At 32.9% G+C, this 25,144-nt stretch overlaps 1 protein-coding gene across 2 annotated transcripts in view; it reads left to right on the forward strand.

The window, feature by feature from the left end:
* The window catches only part of LOC105833764 (CD151 antigen), a 183,612-nt gene that overhangs the window by 10,555 nt on the left and 147,913 nt on the right, over nt 1-25,144 (forward strand). Inside the window, exon 1 of one of the 2 annotated variants that reach the window (XM_036293025.1) lies at nt 23,068-23,213. The exons of the other annotated variant lie outside the window; for it this stretch is intronic. The gene's annotated coding sequence lies outside the window, so the exon portion shown is untranslated. Of the gene's footprint in view, nt 1-23,067; nt 23,214-25,144 lie in introns of those variants that run through there. 2 annotated transcript variants of the gene reach the window in all.

The following is a 25,144-nucleotide window of genomic DNA, read 5'->3' on the forward strand; positions in this document are numbered from 1 at the left end:
TTGGACTCTTGGATTATATATATGAGATTAAAAAAAAAATAAATGTCATACATTTTCACAAATATCTCGATCGTTTGACAAATAACACTGGTAAGAGAAGTTTTTGAAAAATTGAAAAAATCGTCCACTTTTACAACTGCATTCCTAAAAGTAATTTAGGAAATATAAAAAGTTTATGTGTATTCTATATTTTTTCGTTCTACATACATTATTTACATACGCTTACATATATTAAATGAATGACACATATCATTTTTGTATAAAATATATAAAAAAAAATTTTTTTACAGGATAATGGGATTTTTTGGTAATTTTTTAATTATTAAATCTAATTTTGAGCTTTTTAAAAGTTTTAATTTGTTAGGGAAGCATTATAAAATTATTACACGTATAAGAAGCTGTTATGAGAATGTTGTTGAGTTAATCAAAACGTAAAAGTATATTAAAATAAACAATGTAAATTGAAAATCGACCGATATGTGAACAACACGAGTTAATAAATTTAATAAATAAAGAAAATTTTATTTGATCAAAGTAAATCTTGGTATTTAAAATTTTTTGTGCGAATTTTTAATAACAAAATACTATAATAGGGTATAAAATACTTTGGGAATAAATCCTTGGAAGACACAATGAATAACAATGCTCTCAAATGCCATAGTCAAGATTTAAAATAATTTCTAATCGCATACGCGATAATGTTTTTGTGCTTTTAGACAATTTTTTATTTTTTATTTTTTATAAAACGAAACATAAATTATTAGAGATGAGATCATGTTTTTCTGGTAAAAAAACGAATTAATGTTTATACAGTTTAATAATAATAATAATTTACTATACTAGATGAGATAAGATACTAATTTAATAACTTTCTAGTCTCTTAATAGTAAAAGTTACACTGAAAAAAAAATATATCTAATAAGATATGTAGTGGCGGGCTGCCAATTATAGATATATATACACAATACAATAATATATGTTATTTTAGTATCAACATTGTACTTGCATTAACAGTAAATATTATTGTATTGAATATTTTATGTAGTTGACAGCCCGCAATTATATGTTATTGGCTATATTACTTTTCTTTTACGTATAAAAAAACACGGTATTTTTACTTACTATTTCAGAGTAAAAATTGTATCGTCTTTTAATTTATGTTAATATTGTTTTTTAATGAAACAAGCAATTTTTTACATAAAATAATATTTTAGTCAGAAAATTTTTTTAATGTAATACATTTTTATAAGGCTGTTACAAAATAATAGGTTGTACTTTAAGACTTTATTGAAAGATTCATGAGAAGAAACAAACTCGTTCATTGAATTTCAATAACATTGTATTTTAATGCTAAAGTGATTCATTATTGCATTTTTATAAAGAACTAGCTATGCCCTGCCACGCGTTGCTGTGGCTCTCTATTCTTAGGCTACGTTTTTTTCAAATTTTCTTTGCTTTCCTTGTTTAACTTTCAAAAGCCTTGCTTTACTGTACTGTTGCTCTTTTTATTTTATTTTTGAATAAGCATTTATCTATCTTTAATAAATCTAATATTCATTTAGTCACGTACTTCTAACTTTATTTATTTATTGTCTTTGGCACTGTATTCAATTAATTTGTTTCTATTTATTGTTTTGTATTTTTATTATAATGTAATATAAATCTTATTTTATTAAAACTTTGAAATAATTTTCAATTAAAAAAACCGATTTTTTAAAAATACCCATTTTTTTTAATTAAGCGTTTTGAATTAGAGTGTATGTATTTAATTTATTATTGATTAATTTTATGAATCAATATTTTGTTATTTTTTTCTAAAAGCTGCCATGGATTTAGAAATCCATTCAAAAGACTGTTTTAAATAAGTTCCTTTTTTTCAATAAAATAACAGCCATTTTCATTTTTCTTATTACCTTAATTTAAACACAATAGAAACATTCTTCGCCTCTTCCGGTCTCTCCTTTGTCTCTCCCGGTCTCTCTCCGTTTCTCCCCGTCTCTCCCGGTCTTTCCCGGTTCTCCCCGTCTCTCCCGGTCTCTCTCCGTCTCTCCCGGTCTCTCCCCGTCTTTTCCCGTCTCTCCCGGTCTCTCCCCGTTTCTCCCGGTCTCTCCTCGTCTCTCCTCATCTCGCCCCGTCTCTCCCCGTCTCTCCCGATCTCTCCCCGTCTCGCCCCGTCTCGCCCCGTCTCTCCCGGGCTCTTCCGGTCAATATAATTATTTTGAAATTATTTAATTTAAAATGATTTAATTAAAAATAATTAATATTATATCTATAATTATTTCGAAATTAATGTTCGATTTTACTTTTTTTAATATCCTGTATTTGTCCTTTAATATAAACATTTTTCTCAAATTCTTTATTATTTAAATTTACCATTCAATCATTTATCTATCTTTAATAAATCTAATATTCATTTATTCACATACTTCTAACTTACTTCATTTATTTATTGCCTTTGGCACTGTATTCAATTAATTTGTTTCCCGGTATATCCAAAATCAAACTCCATAAGAATACTCCTATTTTCGAATGCAACATTGTGTCAAAATTTCAAATCCTGCCATTGATTCTAAATTGTCATATACACGCTAAAAGAAACATTCTCAAATTAAAGGCCTGCATTTATGAAACAACCAATAATAAATCTAATATTCGTACTTCTAACTAAATTCAATACAACGTTGTGTCAAAATTACAAAAAAATATATTATTTAAAAAATATTGGTTAAAATTAAATTATGGCCATCATTTTTGAAACACACGTATTTCCAAAATCAGACCCTATAAGAACACTCCTGGTTACGAATGCAACGTTGTGTCAAAATTTCAAAGCAATCGGTGAAAAACTTACGGAGATCTTAGATGAGGAACAAACATTTATATTTTTATTTATATAGATAAAGAAAAGTCACCGATTTATGGTATTGCTCACGTAATTGACAAACCTAGTATTTAAGAAAAGAATGCTTGTGATTAATATGGTATTTGAAGAAAATGGTAAAATTTACTTTCTGATTCCACAATAAAGTCTCTAATATCTCAATTTCGACAAAAAATTTGTGTATTTTGTCAAATGATTGATTCAATTCTCTATCGCGTTATATTAAAAAGAAACTAATTCAAATTTATATGAAATCTGTTGTTTATAAATGGGTTTTTATGAAGCTCGCGAGTTTGCAAGATTTTATTAGAATCAAAAACTACTGACTGGGCTTTGAAACTTGTCTCGTACGAATCGATTCGCGGTTTCCCATTCTTGCGTTCGTATTTCACGGGACGCGATCCCGCGTACAAGAAATTAATTCAATTGTCTTCAGCCGCCTTGTTTTTGAGTAACATTGCGGAACAATCTCGTTATACTCCGGCAGTCATATCGTGACTCGAGGCGCCATTCGTTTTTTACCTGTTGCGAATGCAGGACGGACCAACGCGACGGGGTAGAGGACGGAGAAGCAAGCCAGCTAACTTGCCTATGTTGCATTTATTCGTAGCGTCGTTCTTTTTTTATTTTTGGGCGAAATAATTGCCCGACAGTGTGTGCGTTTGCGCGCGCGCGTGCTGCGTGTGTACGTATGTGCGTGCGTGCACGTGCGAACGGGAGAAAAGTCAATATACGCCTCGTGGCAACGCGCAACTTTCATTCCGATATAACGTATCAACACGTGTGCGTACCTATGTATATTGATGAAGGCAAAGTATACTTTGAAACGAGCCCGTAAATACGCGAGAACGCCAAGTGGTAAAAGTGCGCATTATGATAGCAGGATTAGATCAGAAATCTAAATATCCCGGCGCAATCTTTTTTTTTTCCATTAGCGTTTGCAATCATATAATTCGATAAGTATTTATGATAGATTTCTATTTTGAAAGGGCAGGGGAAGAAAACAAAGAGACATAGTTTTTATTTTGTTTCACATGAGAAGAAAGAGGAACATGTAGGTAACTAGAGTTGCCATCCGTCCTCTTTTTCCCGGACACTGTCCTCTTTTTTTTTTTAAGACATTTGAGGTTGTCCGGGGAAATTTTTGAAAGTCTTGAAAATTTGTTTGGAAAAATTATGTGCGTCGGAGTTTTTAATATTTTAATTATTTATTTCTTTTGCCGTGCTTTTTTCATTGGCACGACCACTTATTGAGCGGTTTTTATAATGTCTATTATGTATAATTAACGTATTCTCGTATATGTTCGGGGTTTTTGGCTTGTAAGTTTTAGTTTAAAAAATTTTAATATGGCAACCCTATAGGTAACGAACCCGAGGCAAAATGCGGTATAAGCATTGCAGCAAACTGACCTATATCCCCACGGCCACTATTCGCGAGGGAGCTTTTAATGAAAGTATTAAAAATAAAAACGTCTGGCATTGTCCCCGTAGGTCAACTGCATTCCAATTTCGAACCTCCGTGTTTGTACACCGAAATTGCGAAGATGCACTCTTGGCCTCGAAAGGCGCGGCATTCTTACCGTTCGCACTTAATCTTCTAATTTGTCGGAAAATTACGCGACGCTCTCCTCTCTCCACCCTCCCTCCCTCCCTCCCTCTCTGTGTGACGCTCCGTATATACCGGTCGATCCGTGTTTCCGGGCACTAGCCCTTAATGAAGTTTGTCCATGATCTCTTCTCGTCTCGCGAAGGTCGTCTCGAAGTCGAACGCCCGAAAGTTTCATGAGATGAGAATTTTTCATTTCGAAAATATTGGAATTGTTTATTCCTACATTTCCCTCGTCCTTTCGAGATTAATTCTTATCCTGAAATAAGTCAGGTGAACAGCCATTGTCGGAAATATATTTATTCTCGAAAACAGAAATTTAATTTTATTCATAATAAAATTTTTATGCCAGAAGTGGAGAGAAGCAGACCGAATGAATAAAGATATTGGTTTTATCATATTTTAAGGATTAAACGTGAAATTATAAAAATATAAATATATTTTTAATATGGATTATTTTTTTGCAAAAAAAAAAGAAATAGGAGAGTGAGTTTCGTAGAGAAGAAAATCTATTGTTGGTTACAGCGATAATGGAACGGACATGTCGTGATTCATTAACAAGTGTGATTACTTCACGTGTGTGCACGAAGTGTGTGCTCGTGAAGAATGTAAAATAACTACGTAATCATTGATTGGCCATGGTCTAGTGTCAAGACATGACTCACTGTCAGTAACGATTAGCTTGGACTTTGATATTGGGACAATACAATTATCTCAAAATAACACTAACTTAACACACTCTATATCTCTCTCGTAAAAATTAAAGTAGGATGGAGTTTTTGGCACTTTTTCTCTTCTCAAGCAGGTGAAACGAGCTGTTTGAGCGAATGCAGCCTCAATTGTACGATTAAAATTTAGACGAGGGCGTAAAAAGCGATGTTATAGGGACGCGGCGTTTAAAATTGTCATGGTTTACAATCGGAAGCGCGCATCGACTCTCACGTGCTGTGCGTGCGGTAGCACCCGGATTTAACGATGCATTATCTCGCGCGATAAAGAGAGGCGTTTATAATATTGCGTCATTTTTCCGTGTGGGTCGTACGGAATGATCGCGGTCTTGCGGTGACGTGTAACGGAGGTGAATGTGTGCGGCCGCAAAGTGCCCGCGAACTGCCGCGAAAAAATTATACACATATCAGCTTGGACGGAACAGCGAAGGCCTATATTAAAAGGGCTCTTTCTTTTTTTTGTTCGTTTCATAATAGATTTATCTAGGGTGCGAGGCTCACGGCTGCGTGACTGATTTGGTATGCAGTTAAATCTCCACATATGCGTGTAAATCTATACTAAAATGCAATGCAATGCAATGCAACATACGTATCGCGGCACACGCGCCAGCGGTATCCGCTCTGAGCGAAACAGCGTGTCCCGATCAAAGCGCATTTATTTATTCAACGATTACATACAGAAAATTTGTGGTTTCCTGCGAAATAAAATAAATGTTCCACCCCTCATTGTGCATGATAAATTTTCATTGGACGACGCGTAAGATTTATCGCATTGTATTTGTGATTTCGCATTTTTGTTTACGTTGCAAAATTGTTGCGAGCGGTGTATATTTACCGGGTGATTATCGACTCATTGCTTTAGCCTAGTATTTAACAAGTTTAACAAATTTCGCGTTAAACTGATTTACCGTTTTAGAATTATGTAATATTACCTCTCTCACTTTCATTACTTTCGCTACACCGAGAGAAAAATATTTGTGACTGAGAGAAAAAGTGATAGTATCAACTGATAGTCGCATAGTAAAATAATTATAGTCAGGAATATCATTTTTATAGTAATTATTACTGTAATATTGGTAATAATAGTGATTCTTTTAATGATTGTTTTATAGTACAATTTACTACATTAAAATCTTCATTTTGGTTATGGAAACTATATCATAAATTGAATAGATCGAATATTATGATTATGAAAACTGTAAGTTATAGTTAAACAAAACTATAACTTATGTTATTGAATATCTATAAAAATATGATTGAGTTAAAAAATGCTTATAAATTATTGCAATATTACGGCTACTGCAACTTTTTTTTTTCTCATATTAAATATTAAAATAATTGTAGAACTTTATTTTTACAGTTACTACTGCTATATTGTATTAGTAATAATAAATGTGTTGTACAAAAGAATGATATTCAATTACCTTAATTTAAATACAGTTGGCACCGAAAGTGACTATAAAATTATTTATTATATTTTTTTATATTTTTTAAACTTGAATTATATATTATGATAATTACAACTATTTTTTTCCATTAATGTGATACATTATGTATTATTATTACTATACGGAGAGAAGTTTCTCTTAGAATTTACCCTCAAAATTATGGTTGCATAGAATTTCGAAGAATTTGCCTATTTTAGTAAAATTTTAATAAAATTTGGCAAAACTATTTTAAACAACATAGATTTTTTAAATTAAAAAGTAGTTTAAATTTGTTTTACTAAAATTATATTAAAATTCTCCAAAGTTTATGTCCCACGACTATATTTTACAACGACCATGATTTTGAGGTTAAATTCTAAGAGAAATTTCTCTCCGTGTAATATTATAGCAGTAATAATTATAAAATAATTATGACCTCTCACAATTATTGTAACATTTAATTATAGTTACAAACAACAATTACGTCACTCTCACTGCATTTCCAAGATTTATACATTGTTTTGTAACGTTGATTTATTTCATAATTAAGAATATTGGCTCGTTGACATTAGTAACATTTCTTGTGCCGCATCATTACGTACTCCTTGCAATATCCGTGCTTCATTAACGCCGCTCGTTTCGCGATCGTTTCCCTCGAAACTTTCAACAACACTCGAATTTCCGTCGTGCGTCGACGGCACATTAATTAAAACATATCTCCGTGATATTTACACCTCATTAAGTTTGTCGTTTTTATTATATATATCACGTTATCTGCGTGAGATTGCGGTTTGTTCAATGGTCGATCACTACAGGTACCCGGTTAATTACGCTAATAGTTCTTTGTGTGTCGTTCGACGTCACCACAACTTACCCTTTAAATCTCTGATTCGCCGCCTTAAAAGGCAATCTCCGTTTTTTTTCCTTTTCCTTTTTTATCTTCTCCTCTGTCTCTCCATGCAAATTCGCGGTACGTTGCCTGCCCTCTCTAACGATGCCGCCAATTAAAACATTCCTTTTCGAACAGTAGCGACACAGGTATATACCAGATCCGATATGTATGCATCCTTGGTGTGTACGTGCACTGCAAACCCAAGTGTGTAGTTTTACACACTTTAACTTGGGTTTGCAAGTGTGTACGATAGGATCGCTTAAAGACAAACTCGCGCCTGCGAGTGCAATACTCTGCAAAAGGGTTTGAGACTCAAATAAATATTTGGCTTTTAAAGTTCGAGTATTTTTCGCTTTCTTCCTTTTCAGATAATAATTACACATACTGACGTGAAAGAAAGGTTTATTTTTCTTAAAATGTGATTGTCGGACGAACGAACATTAAGACCGACTTTTATCAGAACCCGCGTATCTATATATATATATATATATATATATATATATATTAGAACAGCTTGCGTTATATAGATAAATCAATTAAAAGTGAGATTACGGAAGTTACAGGGTCTGAGTAAGAGTTACAAGACCTTTTAAATGCTCGTAGCATTGTAAAATTTTATGAACAAAGTTAACGCGGTAGGCATCGTCGTGCATGGCGAGCACGTTTTACGACGTGTCTCGTCATCCTTTGTGCGCGAAACTGTTCAGTATTTTTCGATATACATATATGCGCGCGCGGAGATAGTGCGTTGCGGAGATGCATGATACTAATACGACTTGCATAGTTTATATATATTCATTCGAATCCGCCCGCCATTTCCGCGGCGAGCAATGAAAAGACTTTTTCCACGGCTTCTACTTCAAAATATCTTCTAAGCGAAATCAAGCTTCTCATCTCTCCATTGGACGAACCATATTTCTTTGATGTTTATTTCTCAATTTCATCATGGCAGCGTTTCACGAATTTCCGCGAACGTAAATAAAAAAAGTTTATTATATGAATATAAAAACAACTTGCATTTATGCATGTATGAAAAAGAAATCGGAAAAACTTGCTATTCATTCATTTGCATAATATTAAATAAAATTCTATTTGTATTTGATAAAAGTCAAAGCCGTGAATTTATCAAAATATTCTACGTTATTAAGTCTTAAAAAAGTTGCTTTTTTAGAACTTATTTTTAAGAAAAGGATTGTAGCAACTGAGATAAAACTTGTAAAAATATTTATTATAGATTACGATAGCATTTCTTTAATAACGCAAATAATGGACTATTCAGTGAATGAATTATCTGTGATATATGTAATAAAAAAATGTTATCGTGGTGTATAGGTGGCATTAGGGAGACACTGATCTCTTTTGCAAAAGCGATTGAGAGCTACTGATAAATCTAAAACATAAAATAAATAAGTTTTTTAAAAATGAGTTTATGTGTCAATTGAATTTAATATTAAAATTTGAAAAAGAGAAAAAGAGTTGATAAAGCTTAAAATAAGATAAACATTTTTAGAAAGTCAATTTTCAGTTTTTTATATTTATTCTATTAGTTCAAATCAATGCACCGATATAATCATCCATTGAACAGTCTACGACAATAAAAAAATATCATATAATCTACAAAAATTAATATATATATAATATTTCTACAAAAGTTGCATCTTAATTATTTTTTAAAATAAATTTTTTTAAATAGGCCTTTTCAAGATCCAATAAAGTAAAGTGTCTTCTTAATGAATATATTAAATTTTTTCACAAAATCTTAAGAAATGTCATATTGCATTAGCAATTATCATGCAACGCGATTTATAAAGCTATAATTACGCTGTGAATACAACAGGGAATCCAATTAAAACACTTAAATCATCGTTAATCCTAACGCAATATCAGTTACACTTACGAATGCACGCTGCAGTCCCATTGGAATGCAACGAGAGATATGATCGCAATTAATGGGACAGTGAGTTTACATCTCATAAAGACGCTCGCATTCTGTAAAGAGTAAACCTATTAAGTGTTATGCACGTGTGTGGAAAACATCACTTAATAAACGTATACGAATTAACGTTTTATCACGGTACACACACACACACACACACACACACACACACACACACACACACACACACACACACACACACACACACACACACACATTATATAAACGCGAGTGCAATGAATTTATATGAACCAATATGTTACGCACATTGCGGAACAAAACCTTGTGTGAATTTAATATATTTTCGAGTTCGTCGTCCCGAAACTTCATAAATAATTCCGCTGAATAATTCAAACGTCGTGGCCGAAGTTAGCGAACCGAAAGTGTTGTACACCGCGAGAACTGCGTGCGTGGGCGTGTTAAAGGAAAGTTCAGGCCCACGTGCCGTTCACGCGGAGACGCGTGCGATAGAACAACAATGTATTGCGATCGCGTGCCTTCCTTTAGTTCCCCAAGATTACTTCACGAAAACAAAGTTTCTTCGGCGCAAAAGTAAACATTTTTGAACAATTAACAATGACATTGGTAATTTGAAGAAACATCAATTAAATCATTTTAATTGTTGGAAATTATCCAGATGTATCTCATTTATGGCGAGATTGAATCAACTCTAAAGTTTTAACGATAAAAAGAGTACTTTGGAAAGAGTTCGAAACTTTAATTACGACGCGCGATCTCATTGCAATTTCGTACACTTTGATCGTGAGTAATGTCATTAGACGAAATTAATCTCTACCTACGACCAAATACTCGGAGTTTTTCGTGCGTGAATTTCTCATTTTTATGCAAATGGTAGTTTTCCCCGTTTTAAAAATGACAGAGTAAGATTCAAAGAGAAAGAATGAAGATTGCTTTAAAAATACATTTCGTGCATCGATGACAATGAAAATTGAGTTAAACGAAGTTTTACCCAAGTATCAGCTTTTCGTTTAAATTAAATAAAGTGAGGCGAAATCAATACGGTGGAGGGAAGAACGGTCAAACAAAATTAATTGAAGATCGGAAGCACTCCCCAAAGTCTGATTTAAGTTTCAAAGAAGATCAAGCTTCTTTTTAATTCAATTTATTCAAATCACGTGCAGAACGTTATACATCATTTATTGCAAAATTAATATTTAATTGAAGCAAAAGTGTATTAAAACTGTAACGGGTATAATCTTTCTTCTGAAAAAATTCTAGAAAAATATTAGTAATATCATCACAAGTGCCTAGATTTTGTGTGCAAAACGTAGTAATAATAGTATAAATTATGTATACAAAATTTACATATAAATATGATTTATTATAAAACATATTTATTCTTATATTTTACACTAAAAGAAATTTTCATAAATTGGAAATCAGGTAGTAGATTCATCCAGTACATTTATTGGAAAATGAACGAATCAAAATTTTCCTAAAAATCATCAGAAAAATATAATTGTCCTCTTTGTTAATTATTCAGAATTTTTGACAATGATATTGAATTTATATTCAATTAGGTCAGCGTAACTCTAATGGAAGAAACGTCTAGTAAATATAATTTACAAAAATTTTATAAGTACTAAACAAATTTTTATTGTTAAGTTGATTATAAACGTTTTAATTATAAAATATTAAGTCCAATCGTGATAATTAAAAGTTCTGTTTTGTCTCGCCAAAATGTATTTGATCATATGCATATTGTTGATATAATGGTATAACTATAATTAAAACATTTTCTCTCAGTGTATACGATGTATGTATTTTGATTTTTGCTTGGCATTAAATTTTGATATTACATCCGCAGTTGTTCCGCAGTTGTGTCTAATCGATCTATCAGAAACACTGTAAAACATCGGCGACGCATCAAGGCAAAGAAGGCCTGGAATCAATAAACTCGCGCAACGACGTAGGAAATTAAATTATAATCCGTAGAAAAAGCCCGTACAGGTGCGCCAAACGCACCTCGATACAGTTTGCTCCGCAAACGTTATAATAACGCACAGCAGCCGAGCGTTAAATCAAACACGCACAGCTCGCTGGCGCTTATAAATCGCGTAGTAGATTAATGTTCTTTCGCTTCAATCGCATCTGCAGATCCCGAGAATGTTTCTGTGGAAAAACGTCTTAATATAGGTACCGTGCACGTGTTCGAAAAGTGTCCACCTTCGATCGTTATGTAGCTAAATGCCCACGTAGGTACGTACGCGTGGGCGCCTGGCTGATGCCCCTGCGTTCTGATTATAAGGACTCGTTTACACAATGAGGTTCCGGCCGCGCGGATTGAGATTTCGCGTGTGGCTGCGTTTCGCGCATTCGCTCTCGCGCCGACATGCGCGACTCGTCGAATGCTGCTACGCGCGGCTAATAGATAGGTGACATAAATCCGACCGCGTGTATAGCGGCGCGTATGCACCGGCTAGCCGCTTCACACACCGCCTCGTATATCCCGACCTGTCCACGTTGCATTAATTCGGAGCTGCGTCCTCGGCGAGATGTGTCAGCTGTTGTCACATATAATGACCGATTGTTGACCGAAAGTTGTCCCACCGTAAAGTTTCCAGTTCGAGAGTTAAATGATTGACAATCGTATTTGTTCGGCGCGATGGAGCTGCCGACGCGTGAATTATAATAAGTAGACACACATCCACAATAATATGATGATATTGTTACCGGTATTTTTATATATTATTATTACTCGCCGTGTTATCAGGATTATTTTTTATTTTTATTTTTTTAAGTAGAAGATGATCACCTTCCCCTTTAAAATAAAAAGATTTGCGAGTAAATTGTATGCTATTTAATATAAGGACAAAAGTGTCCTTTGTTATCTTTATGGTCCCGTGTTAAAACTTTTATCGCATGATCTCCTACACGTGTTAGAGTAACGATCCTTTTAATATGTGACTGAATAATATTATGGAAACATGTCTACGGAAAATTCACACGTATAGCGGCGTGCGAGTGATGAATATTAAAATCGTTTCCGCGGGCACGACGAGACTGACATGCATCCAGGTTAGAGACCTTTTCCATGATTCTCGATAGACTATTACTTCCGGTCATTGGTTCTTGCACCCGGTTTAATTGACAACGCGTCAAATCGCGTCGTGAATCAGCGGATTGAGTGTACGGGCAAGAGAATAGAGAGCCATTAAACAGAGAGGAAAATATGCTCGCCGTGTTCGCACGCCCGTTTGAACGTGACGCCCGATTTTCCGTTCATGATGAAAACCCTTTTCGAGAAATCGAAAATATTCGTTAATTGGATGTTGCTAATGACGACGGAATGAAAGGCACAGGGTGAGCCGGGCAAATATATTCAATGCAATCAGCGTTACACTTTCGATTCAGCAATTTTAAGAGTTTCTCGGAACTAAAATTATCTTTTCCTCTACGGTGTACTAGATTTTAATTACGAAAAGATACTAGTATGAACAATCGTATTTGTAAAAAAGAGAAAAAGAGGAAGAAGAGATTAAAATTGATGTCCGGTATCTAATCTCGTTTGCAAATATGATTATTAAAAGAACATCGTTGTGAATTCACTTTTTTATATCCGATTATGATATTCATTTGTAATACGTAAGTAATTAATTTTTTTCATAATATAATCAGATTAGTATTATAGGTTAATACGCGAAAGAAAAAAAAAGAGGTTGATTTTTCTTTGTATTTTTTTCACAAAGGATGTGATCCATGTTTATACTATCTTACTAGAACGAAATAGGAGAACGCAATGTATTTTTAATTCCCCTTCGAACGTATAATTGTATACTGCTGCTTATTAAAGCTGCTTATTAAAGTGAATAATCTTATTCTACATATACAATAAAAATATATTTATGTGAAAAATATATATAACTTTTTAAATTTATAATGATCTTACAGAAATATTAAAAACTTAATCGATCATTTTAGAAATCCCATTGGCCAACTTTTGTTGAAATTAATATATAGATTGATTTAGAAGGATTTTGAAATCAGAGGGAAGAGAGAGAGAACAGGAGAGTGAGAGAGAAAGGGAGAAAGAGATAACAATTTTCTTCAATACTTAAGTATTTTTTCCTGTCCAAGAGATATCAAATTTACATAACTGTCATTCATATGAGAAATACTATATATCAGTGCTTTTCTTACATTATACTCTGTAAAAATATTCAGTATCGAATCATTTTAGCATACTGGAATTGTTATGAGTTTGCTTTTTTTTATGAATTATGTATTTGACAACAAAGTTAAATGTCTTTTTGGGGGAATACTAAATGTTATTCTTATACATCTTTAGAAAAGATGGTCATTACATTTAGAGACATTTCTAATTAAAAAATTCTATTTTATATGTACGAAAATGCTTATTTTATTGAGAAACATTACAAGTCAAAATTTTCAAAATTAGTTTTTTTAAAAATAAGTTTTAAAAGTAATAAATTTTCTACTCGCTTAATGTATAAAGTAACAAGACATTTTTGATCAATTTATAATTATTTCTAATAAAAAATTGTAAGTTTTTTTAATTTTCCAAGATTTTGTTTATAGAGTTTTTGAAACTTTTTTTGAACTATTTTTAAATTGTACTTTGCATTTCTCTGCATCTTTTAATTATGAGCAATATTTAATTGTTTGGTTTTTTCGGAGATTTATTCTAAATTTGTAGGAAATCCTCTAAACATATCATGCTGCCATTGTCTTGACTAAACAACTACGATCAGGTCGTTCTTTAATTACCACGATTATCAACGTTGTTCATTCACGTCGAAGCATCGTGGCGGGAGTCTGCTCGTCTACGGAGCAGCGAATGGTGACCCGCCTCTGTTAGGAAACGTACGCTAGGCTCCCACGTATTTATACCTGCTGGGAAATAAAACCTGTCGAGATTCTTTCTTTTGAAAGGACAGAATTACGTAGTCGGACGAACTCGGCGTGCCGGTAAGTCTCATAATCCTCAGGTAGAGAAAGGCGGAGAGAGGAGAGAACGTTCCTGTCCTGCGTCAGAGTTAAGTATATAATCCCTTGGCCTGTTGCAAACGCGAGCGCGAGAAATCATCGTGTTGAAGCAATGCATATTTTCACCATCCGACATTAAACGCGACATCTGAGCAACACGAGGTTGGTACGGGGGACCGCAGTAATTAATTCATATCGAATTTGTAAAGCAACTCTTACACGATAGCACCAGGTAGGAACAATTGAATTGGCACAAATGCAAGGCATTAACTTAAATGTAGGACTGAGTCTACCAAACTTTCACGCATTTTTAGGGTGAGAAATCTTCGAAATTTGATTTATAAATTGTACTTTACACAATTATATACACAATTATTATACTCAATAAAGATATTTAATAAAAATTTATGAATTAAAAATATAACAAGTTTTTGAGAAAAGATTTTTAAAAGATTATAACAATTTGTACATCTTTTTCGCTCGAGTTTGATATTTCATGTATAGCAACGATGTAGGGAGCAGCATAAATCACGGCTTTTTACCGAGATGAGTAATGGATGGTTATTGCTTTTATTCACCAATGTTAATTGCGACACAGAGTTATGAAAAGGTCGCAGCTAAATCATATTTCAAAGTGCCACGAAGACGATGTCCTGCGATGAGGAAGATTCACCTGTTACGCCTCCTAAATCCGCGGGGAATTTCTTTCCAACCATTCGGATGCTTCCGTAGACGTTACTCGCGTCTCCGCCTCCGGGGTGTTCCTACCTTGAAGCTCGAATTTTTCACTCGGAACGTTATTTCCCCGCATATATACGTGGTCTCGCACACATGAGACATTCGTTAGGAGCCGCGCCGTGTTGGCACGGCACTCGGTTCTTTCATGGAAATGGTTCTAACCTCGGAGGAGTACTAGACATCTTCTGTTTGGCATCCCAATCGTGGGAACGACTGCATGTCACACAATTATGTTAAACAGCATAGTTTTTTCCTCAATCACTCCTTAATTTTTTGGTCAAATTTTTTTTTATATTTATTTATTTATTTATTTATTTATTTTTTGATGAATTACATAAAGTTTCTGTTTCTACATATCTTTTTGAAAACATATATATATATATATAAAGTTATTACAGTTTAATTTAAGGTAACAAAACAAGAGTTTATATATATATATATATATAAACTCTTGTTTTGTTACCTTAAATTAAACTGTAATAACTTTAAATTCCAAGACGTAAAATAAAATATCTGAGCTGAAATTGATGTTTCCACTTAATTAATTTTATATTTTGAAAACTTTATTATATATGAAAAACATTTAAAAAATCAAATAAGTTTTATTCAACGTATAATAAATTGCCTGTTTTCATGAAACTAATTAAATATAAGATCAATAACTGTGAATAATTAATTCTACATTGTTTATTACTTTGTCAGAAGCTGTAAAACTTGGAATATAAAAATTTTACAAACATTAATACCAATAGCTATAAATCGCGTATGCTAATTAGGTAGTCCTGTATATAATTTTTTTAAAATTTGGATCTTGATAACAATTGCTGTTATAATATTCCGTATTGTTGGATCGTTTCTCTCAGATCTACTACTGAGTGTACTTTTTATAAAGAAATTTTACCTAATATGCGAAAGCACTTTGATACTTTGATATAAGAAATATCGCGAAAGTGTCATGCATGTTCACTAAAAAGCGTGATCACGCACAAGCTATTGATTTTTATTTTGAAGTCGACACATGCTCTATCAGGCGACTTTTCATCCGCGTGCGACACATTCTATCCTCTTATCGCATGTAGAAAGTATTGAGATATATATCAGTGAAATGTCTCTTGAAAGTGACGTACGTTATTACGACCGAATATTTTTTGAGATTTCTAGCAATCCTTCATCTATACAGAGGAAATGTCATTTAATTTCGTAAGAAAATTTAAATTTTAAACATAATAAAATACCGACTTTCGAAAATTAAAAGAAATTATGAGACAATAAGTTTAGCTTCTACGGGCATTTACTGCGTTGACTCCCTACGGTTTATTTATATTGTTGTAATTTTTTTAATTAAAAATTTTTTTATTTAACGTATGACGTGTGTATAATGGTAACAAATTTAAAAAGTTTCACTAATTTATCGCTACTTTTGTTCCTGTTGTTATAACATATGACATATGTGACATCGACGTTTACAGGACGCAAATTTAAGTGCTGTTATTAATCAAGGTGTTACACGAGCGCCGCTTTGGTGCACCGGCTATGGCGTCAACCCCCTGTTAAGCCGTTTATAGTCGCTAAAGCGCGTTAAGACACATGGCAGGAAGCTATATCTCGTCTTTTGAGCGTGAAGTTACCTCGGTTACGCCAACTACTGGTTCCGGTACAAACTTGCCACCGGTCGTTGAGCTTCATTAGCCCGACCGCATACGTTAAATCCTAATTAGCCTCATTTACTCCGGCCTCGTCGATTAAGATCGCACGTCTCGGCCTCGCAGCAAAGGCTGCGCGAAACTTCGTCACAATGGATCGTAGTGCACGCCGCGTCGCGCCAAAGTGGTTAATCGTCTGCACACCGTCAAATATATTCAGTTTTTTAATGATTATGAATAAATAACTTTAATTATTAGTCAAATTTAATGCTTCCTTTTATTTATAAGATTATAATTCGCCTTGAATTTTCTTGCTGTTTATCGCTATTAACACGCTAATGATTTCTTAATAGCCTTTCCGGTATCCAATTATTAAAAGCCGGTCTAGACTTAGAGTAAGAGTAGAGACAAGAATCTGTCGTTCTTGTCGCATTAACCACGCCCGGAAATTGTGCTTGATTTACTACCATTACTAGTCGTATTAATGCGTTGGAAAATTAATTTTCTATTACGACTATTTTAGTTGCTATAATTTCCCTTCTTCATCTTATATCAAAACAAAATAAATGAGAGAAAATATTATCAGCATTGCACGGATGTAACATGCGCATATACATATATACATAAATACGTAGCTTCCGTAGATAAATACTGAATTGTAGATAAATTTATCGAGCTGTGTTCGGCATATCCCCTACGGCTCTTTTACTTCTTGTCTCGCAAATTCAGAACAGTTCGAGCATGAAGAGAAACATCAGCGAACGATCGCTAGCCATTCCTTACAAAGAGATCACGAGAAAACGAGCAACAATTAATAATACATCGTGAGTCACGATGCGAATCATGACACAAGCCTCAATATTGCAATACACGGCGAGCCTTTTGTTGATCCTGCCTGCGATTCTTTACCTACTTTCCTTTTAAACGTCTCGCATTTCGTAGAACTGAAACGCGAAACGTTAAAAATTGAACATTATTTTAGCGTAATTATTAGACATTATTATTAGGAGAACCAAAATGTAATATTGTTTTAAAGTTGTTTTGACTCTACAATACCAGCTAAAAGTTAGCGACATTTAACAACTACAGGCTTCTTAGATTTATTTTTTCTTCTTTTCCGAATTAATGACAAAAAATGTTTTGATTGCAAATATCCGAATTTTGACTCTGAAAAATTAGCTGCAAAGAAAGAAACAACGAAAAATGTGACTTTAACAACTTATGCAGGGAAAATGTTTCTATTTTATTATAATTTTAGATAAATAAATAATTAAGTAAATGGATCTAAATTTCTAAATAGAACTTTTGCACACATATTTATTATAGTTTTATTAACCCTAGATAGACCTATATTTTTGGTATACGTAGACACCTGTAGGTTTGTGAGACCCGAGAACTTCATTGTTTAATAACAATGTTTTATAAAATGTTTAATAACTATGTTTAATAATATTGATTAAGAAAAATTTAATAACAAAAATGACAGTTTTATTAACTCTCTCGAGTTGAAAAATCTCTCGAGTCACACAGATCCATAGGTTTCTTCTACCTAGGGTTAATAACCAAAATTTGATTTAATATTTGTAATACTACTTTCTCATCAAATTTATAAATAATTATTACGAAGCGTGATTTTACATGAGATCAAATAAAAAATTAAATAACTTTGAAACTAATAAAAGAATTATGTTTAAATGTCACAAACATATTTAAATGTAATAATAGAATAATCCGTATAATTTGAAAAAATTTTTGATAATACTTTAAAATGTGATATATACATTTTTAATAAATGTAAAGAGTAATATGCAGTTTTATTAACATAATTTATTATGTATTTAATAATATAATATTATTATTTTTTATAGTTATCCACTTATTTGATTAAAGTTTTAATTCTTTTCTCGAAAACATTAACTGGTTTTAATTCGAAAAATCTGGACAAAATAATTTTAATATTATTTATTCTTATAAAATCTTTTTCTTCTAAAATATCCAATGATCGGATAAAATAATAATCCGATGGGATGAATACGGTATGAAAGAAAGAATATCTTTTCACAATCCTTTAATTTTTTATTTTATATTATGTTTGTTTCGCGCATTATATAGTTGAGCATTTCCATGTTACTTAAATCAAAGTTGGTTAGTTTTTTTTCGAGAAAAAAATTAAAAAATTAATAAGTGCACTATCGTAAAAAATAATAACGATTATATTAATGAATATGTAATAAATTATTTTAATAAAACTACATACTATTTACATTATTTATATATGAAAACGTCATTCATGAGAACTATTCGGTTCTCCTAAGATAATTTCGCTTATAAATTTAAGGTGCTTTTCAAGTGGTAACGTAATAACGGGGAAACGTGATTTTAAGGAAATATTAAATTGCGTAAAAACACATAAATTACCGGACTGCGCATATATAGCACAGTCCGAGCATAGAGATATATAAACCGGTTTGCTGGTATTTCTGTATTACTCACAGACGGCGGGCGACGTTAAATTAATTAAACCATTCGTGACGATCGAGAAAAATTACCGCGGCGTAATGCCCGACCGACTGCGTGGCCGATGCACAAGCACGTACTCGCACTCGATGCCGCACTCGTAATTAAGAATTCCCGGACGAATCAATTAAGCTCCTAGCCATGGTAAATGATATGTATGTATTTTAGCCGCCGATAAACAGCCATGCCTCACGCCTAATGGCGCGTGCGTGCTAATGACAGGCTCCTTAACGTACGTAGTACAATAGACATCACTTACCCGCGTGTGCATAGACGGGAGATCTCCGTTCTCTCAATGGGCCACGATTCGGGACCGAGCTTTACCAATGCCATTTCCATTTTGCTAATCACGGCTGTCGGTGCTGCACACGTAGCGGACGCGAGATCTAATCCGTTCGTCCCACTTCGCAAATGAATCGTGTCCCTTTGCTCTTATTCAATGAAAGGGTCGCGCCTCGACAAAGTGGCTCCGATTGCCTCAATCACGCTTCTCGGGCTATCTCATACCGGACTCCGTTCTCTGCTCGCACTCGCACTCCGCGGCAGATCCGTGAATTCGTGAATGTTATCGTGAGCCCTGTCTCTCTGATCGTTGATTCAGCCGATTAGGCAGCCGCGAAGATTATACGGGCTCCACGGAACACAACTGGATGCATTGAGTTCTCGGTACGTTCAGTCTGATTCGGATTGATCGCTTTATTATGCTACTATGACAGACATCGTTATGAATGGCGCGATAAATTCGTGCGAGTTCAATGTAATTTAATGCGGGCAGGAATTTAATGAAGTTTGTAATAAAATGCGAATAACATTGATTAATTAATTTTTTTTTTTTTTGCAAACTTTACACCGAAAAAAATTAATATTAAATCAACAATCATTGTTACAGAGTGAGACAAAAATAAGTACTCGACTTAAACTACAAGTTTTAAATAAACAAAAACTAATTTGGTCTCTTCATGTTTTATTTTTAATTTTTATTATATTTTTTTTGTTGAAAATGATATTGGACAAATAATTCCCTTCAGCATTTATAGAAAACTGTCTTCTTTTTATGGAATTTTTCATGACGGTGTCCAGACAACTGAAAACCCGAGAATTATTCATGTGTTAGAGATTATTGCATCTCCAAAAAGTGACCATTTAGTGTGGCATCTGTGCTGCAAAGGTGATTAATCTTTTTTTTTTAAACATTGCAGGTGATGTTGCCAAATTGCCACTCTACTTTCATAAAAAAAACAATTTTGTATAAACGTTGGAGAAGATTATTTGTCCAGTATTATTTTTAACTGAATAATGTATACAAGCTTTGGAAGTTTGGTAAAAGATTAAGATAAAAGATTTAGAAAAGATTAAAAATAAAACACACGAATTATCTGATTATTTTTTGTGTACTTAGATTGTGGGCAATTTAAATTACTTTTGTCCTATTTTGTATAAACAAAAATGTAAAATTTTTAACGAGTTAATCTCAAATTATGATAATTATGATTTTCAATTTCAGTAATATTATATTTAACATTATGTTTCAGTATTATAATAGTTATTTAAAAAACACATAAGTAGTTTTAATAATAATATAGTACTAAAAAATTTTAATTTTTTTTGAAAATCTATTATCATTTTTTATTCAATATTTTTTTTCTTAATTTATAAAAATTATTATGGAATAAAGATAAACATATTTTTCTTGATCAAATTACATATATAAAATTTCTTCACATAAGCAAGTTATATCTAAGATCACACACACACACACACACACACACACTAATTTTTTTAGAGAAGATTTTATATTCTTGTTTATACGTATGTATATGAAATAATAATTGTTGATTCAATACAAATTTTCTTCTGTGTGTCTGCAATTCAAATAAATTTGTTGGTATTCCGATTCAATTAAATATTTGCACAATGATCGTATTAATACGATACAAATAATAATAACAATAATAATAATATTAGTGCTCTATATGTTACAATTGTAACGTATAGAACATCAATTTATAAATATACGAATATAGAAAGAAAATAACATAAATTATAATGATTTACGATATGTATTAATAAACTATAGTATATTGGAAGCTCTTCATTAATATGTTTTAAACGAGCACATCGCAATTACGATAAAAATGCATTATTATATGAGATTAATCATTTCTTTACAAACCGGGGTAACTAATGTCCAATCGATTTCTATTCATGGAAGTTTTTCGAAATCACAAAGATTCTTTTTCCCACAAAGATTCTTTATTCCCTCGTAAAAAAGTTTGGAGTGGTAGGAACCTCTGTGCGGTGGTGTAACTAAGGCCCTCGATTTCCCTGCGAACAGCATCAAGTTGATTTCTGTGTCAAGCACTACTAGGATTATAGGCAGTATTGGTTTTTATCCAAAAAAAAAAAAAAAGTAAAAATTGTATTTTTATTCTAAATTGTCTAAATGTCTGTTTTTATTTGAAAGCTATTTTTCTCAAAAGAAAATTACTTAAAAAAAAGATTTGGAGAATGGAATTGAGGCATAAAATCGCATTATATACAAACAAAACGTTGAACCTTTTAGGAAAGACACGTTTTTGTAAAATATTAAAAAATGCTTTTTTACGATACTCAATTTTTCATACTTGTCTCTTATTGAAAATTACTTATTTTTATATGCTCAAATAATTATACTTTTTGAAAATTTGAACTTCTTCTGTATTATCTTTTTAAAGCTTTACATCTAAAAAACTTTAGAGATATTTCCTACGCATATTAAAAAAATTTTTTTAATTAAATAACTTTTTTATTCTTCTTGTGATTAATCTTCGATAATTGAATCGTTTTTCGACTATTTTTTCGAAAAAATGAGATACTGACATTTGTTCTAGAAACTTTCAAGTTCATGAATTTTCAAAAAAATTATCGAGATTTGTAAGATGTTGTTTTTCACATTGTATTATAAAGATTAAAACAGTCATAAAAGTAAGAAGAAAAATTATTTTTTACAGAAAAACTCCAGATCGTTTTTATCGCGACATTTATTTATTTTTAAACTGTCACCGGAGTTGCATTTCATTCAGGTGTGAATATCCTTGGGACTGACGTCACCAAAATGATCCCGATGTTAATAGAATATTTGCTACTCACCGGTGTACGGCCGGCGGTGGGTATTAGCTATGTAAGTGGATTGCACCCCGGGGTCTGCTTGCGCTACCCCACTGAAATTTCTCCTGCCCGAGGCCGGGTCGAAATCCCACATAACGCAGTTATCTCCCTGCTATTGGCCGGTCAAATTACGGCGAAGTGTCCGCTGCATTGTTAGACAACGTAGCGCCGTCAGTATAGTCTCCTTTTCGGAATTGACCTTGGTTATGACTTCGCGCAGAGCAGCGCTGAATATGTTCGTGATAAGCGCCATTTCGGAGCGAGTTTGGTTATTAATTAAACGTTGTGTCTTCGGTAAAGAGAGAAATTCAGAAACGATAAGACAACGTGGACGATAATCGTTAGAAAAAATTTAATATCGAAAGTTCAGCTCGTGTGATTAGAACACGCCGGTAGCAGGACTGGTTACCGGTTTAATAGATGCTGTTAGAGAGAAACGTATCTCTAAGTGGTAACGATAACTGCGCGGCAAAGAACTGAATGGGGAAAATGTCGACTGATAAAGAGAGCCACGGGCAGTCGAGCGAGGCCGTCCTCGACGGACGGATATCCACGTTTACTTCGTTAAGTGAAATCGTCTTCGAATTTCCTGTCGAATGGAAGGGCAATCATGCGGCTTAGAAACACGGAAACCTCAATTCTCCTAACGAAAGAGGCCAATAATGATGTCCTTCTGGTGGATTTAACTTTATCTCGAGCGAATACAATGGCAATAATAATCGAAATTAAAGTAAGTCCTCAATGAATTTCTTTCTTCACTAAATTCTTTGTTATAACCAACATTATCTTTTGATTAATCGCTTACATTTGTATTTTGTGGTTTCTCTATCTTTCCTTATCCTATTTTGTTATTCTTCATAATCTTATAATCCCAGCATGCGTCGTGCGCTAAACGAGTTTGCATTCGGAGATAATCAAATAAATAATAAAATGTAATCGGATTTTAAGTCGATTTTTCGTGGAGAGCGAAGAGCGCGCTAACTCTCAGAATCCATCAGAGATGCCCACTGGTCTGGATATAGTGGCGCTCGCTTTGCCGACGCAAAATGAGAGAAATCCATTTGTTAAAAGCCGTAGAAACGCAGCGTCTATAGCGCGGCGGCGATACGTATCGCCCATCGTCGAGCGTCACGGAAAAATTGGAGCCGGTCCACGAAAGTTTCTTCCCCTGGAACGATTGGCGACTCGTTTGTGCTGGTCCCCGAAATTGCTCCGGGAATTTCGCTGGAGGAAACACAATAGAAACCGCGCTCCGGAGAGTCCGGGCGCTTTGGCTAAGATCTTAAAACCCGCTCTGCCATTCACCAGAAACAATTCTTACTGATAAATCACATTATCGTGAAAATTTTCATTATAAAACGGATAGGTACGCTGCCGTCAGAAAGTTTCCGGATACTCGCCTCATTTAGCAGCGTTGTATTTACAAATTGTTTATAAACATTTTTTATTATGTATTAGTGAATTGACATTTTTATACTTTTTTTCGCTTATTATTTACTATCCGTGGAAGAGATGTTATGTTTGAGATCATTTGAGATTGTGATTAAGTGTAGTTGCGGCAAAAATTTATTTAAAGAAGTTTTTTTTGTGTTTGATTTTAAGCTAGTTAGTAATGCGTTTTTCTAAATTAACTCTTTTAGCTTTATTTATGCTATGTTATTCATCTAAGTATACGGAGAGAATGTTCTTTTAGAATTTACTTTCAAAATCATGGTAGTCGCGTAGAACAACATAGACTTTGAAGAATTTTAATTATAAATTTATATTTTTAGTAAAATTTAATTAAATTTAACTATACTTAACTAACTTTAAAGTAATCATATTAGTAAACTTTATATTATATTAAACTATATATAATTTTAGTAAACTACACACGCATGCGCGCGCGCATATATACATACACATATAATCTTGAAGACACTTTTTACTTTACATTTATTTTCAAAGTTTTATTTTTAATTTTTGTTTAATACTATGTCAGTGTATTGATGATTTGCACTTAAAATTTATTAAATTTTACTAAAATTATAGTGAAATTCTTTGACTTCCCACAACTTTATCATAGTTTTGAGAGCAAATTTTAAAAGCAAATTTTGCTCCATATAAATAATAATAAATTTTGGGAGATTTCTTATATAAATACATCAGTGCTTTTCTCGAGAATGTATTTCTTTAATTTTTGGTGAAAGAAAAATATTAAATATATAACAAAAGTAAGAATTCTCAATGTTTACTAATTTGTTTTATATTTAATATTTAGATATATTAAATATTGTTTCAGTTTCGACTAACTGGCCATAAGCATTTCTATTATGAAACTTTTTGTTGACTATATGGATGTCTTTTTGATAATAGCGCAGATTAGCTAAAAAACTGAAGATAGATGTACCAAAGATCGAAAGACACATAATATGTATAATTAGGAAGTGCACTGTACATAAATTAATCAGGATGAATTAGATGATGCTGCCGAAAAAAAATCTTGTCAGAATCTATAAATGTGATTTACGCGTCTGATTATTTTACCTTTAAAATACCTCTTCTATCTTCTTTACATCTTTTGAAGCTTGCTTGCTTGCTTGCTTGCTTGCTTGCTTGCTTGTAAGTAGATAGCTGATTGATTAAAATGACCGTCGATCTGCTGCCGAATCCACTTGGTGC

The sequence above is a fragment of the Monomorium pharaonis genome, chromosome 10 (assembly GCF_013373865.1).
Source record: "Monomorium pharaonis isolate MP-MQ-018 chromosome 10, ASM1337386v2, whole genome shotgun sequence".
NCBI classification, from domain to species: Eukaryota; Metazoa; Arthropoda; class Insecta; order Hymenoptera; family Formicidae; genus Monomorium; species Monomorium pharaonis.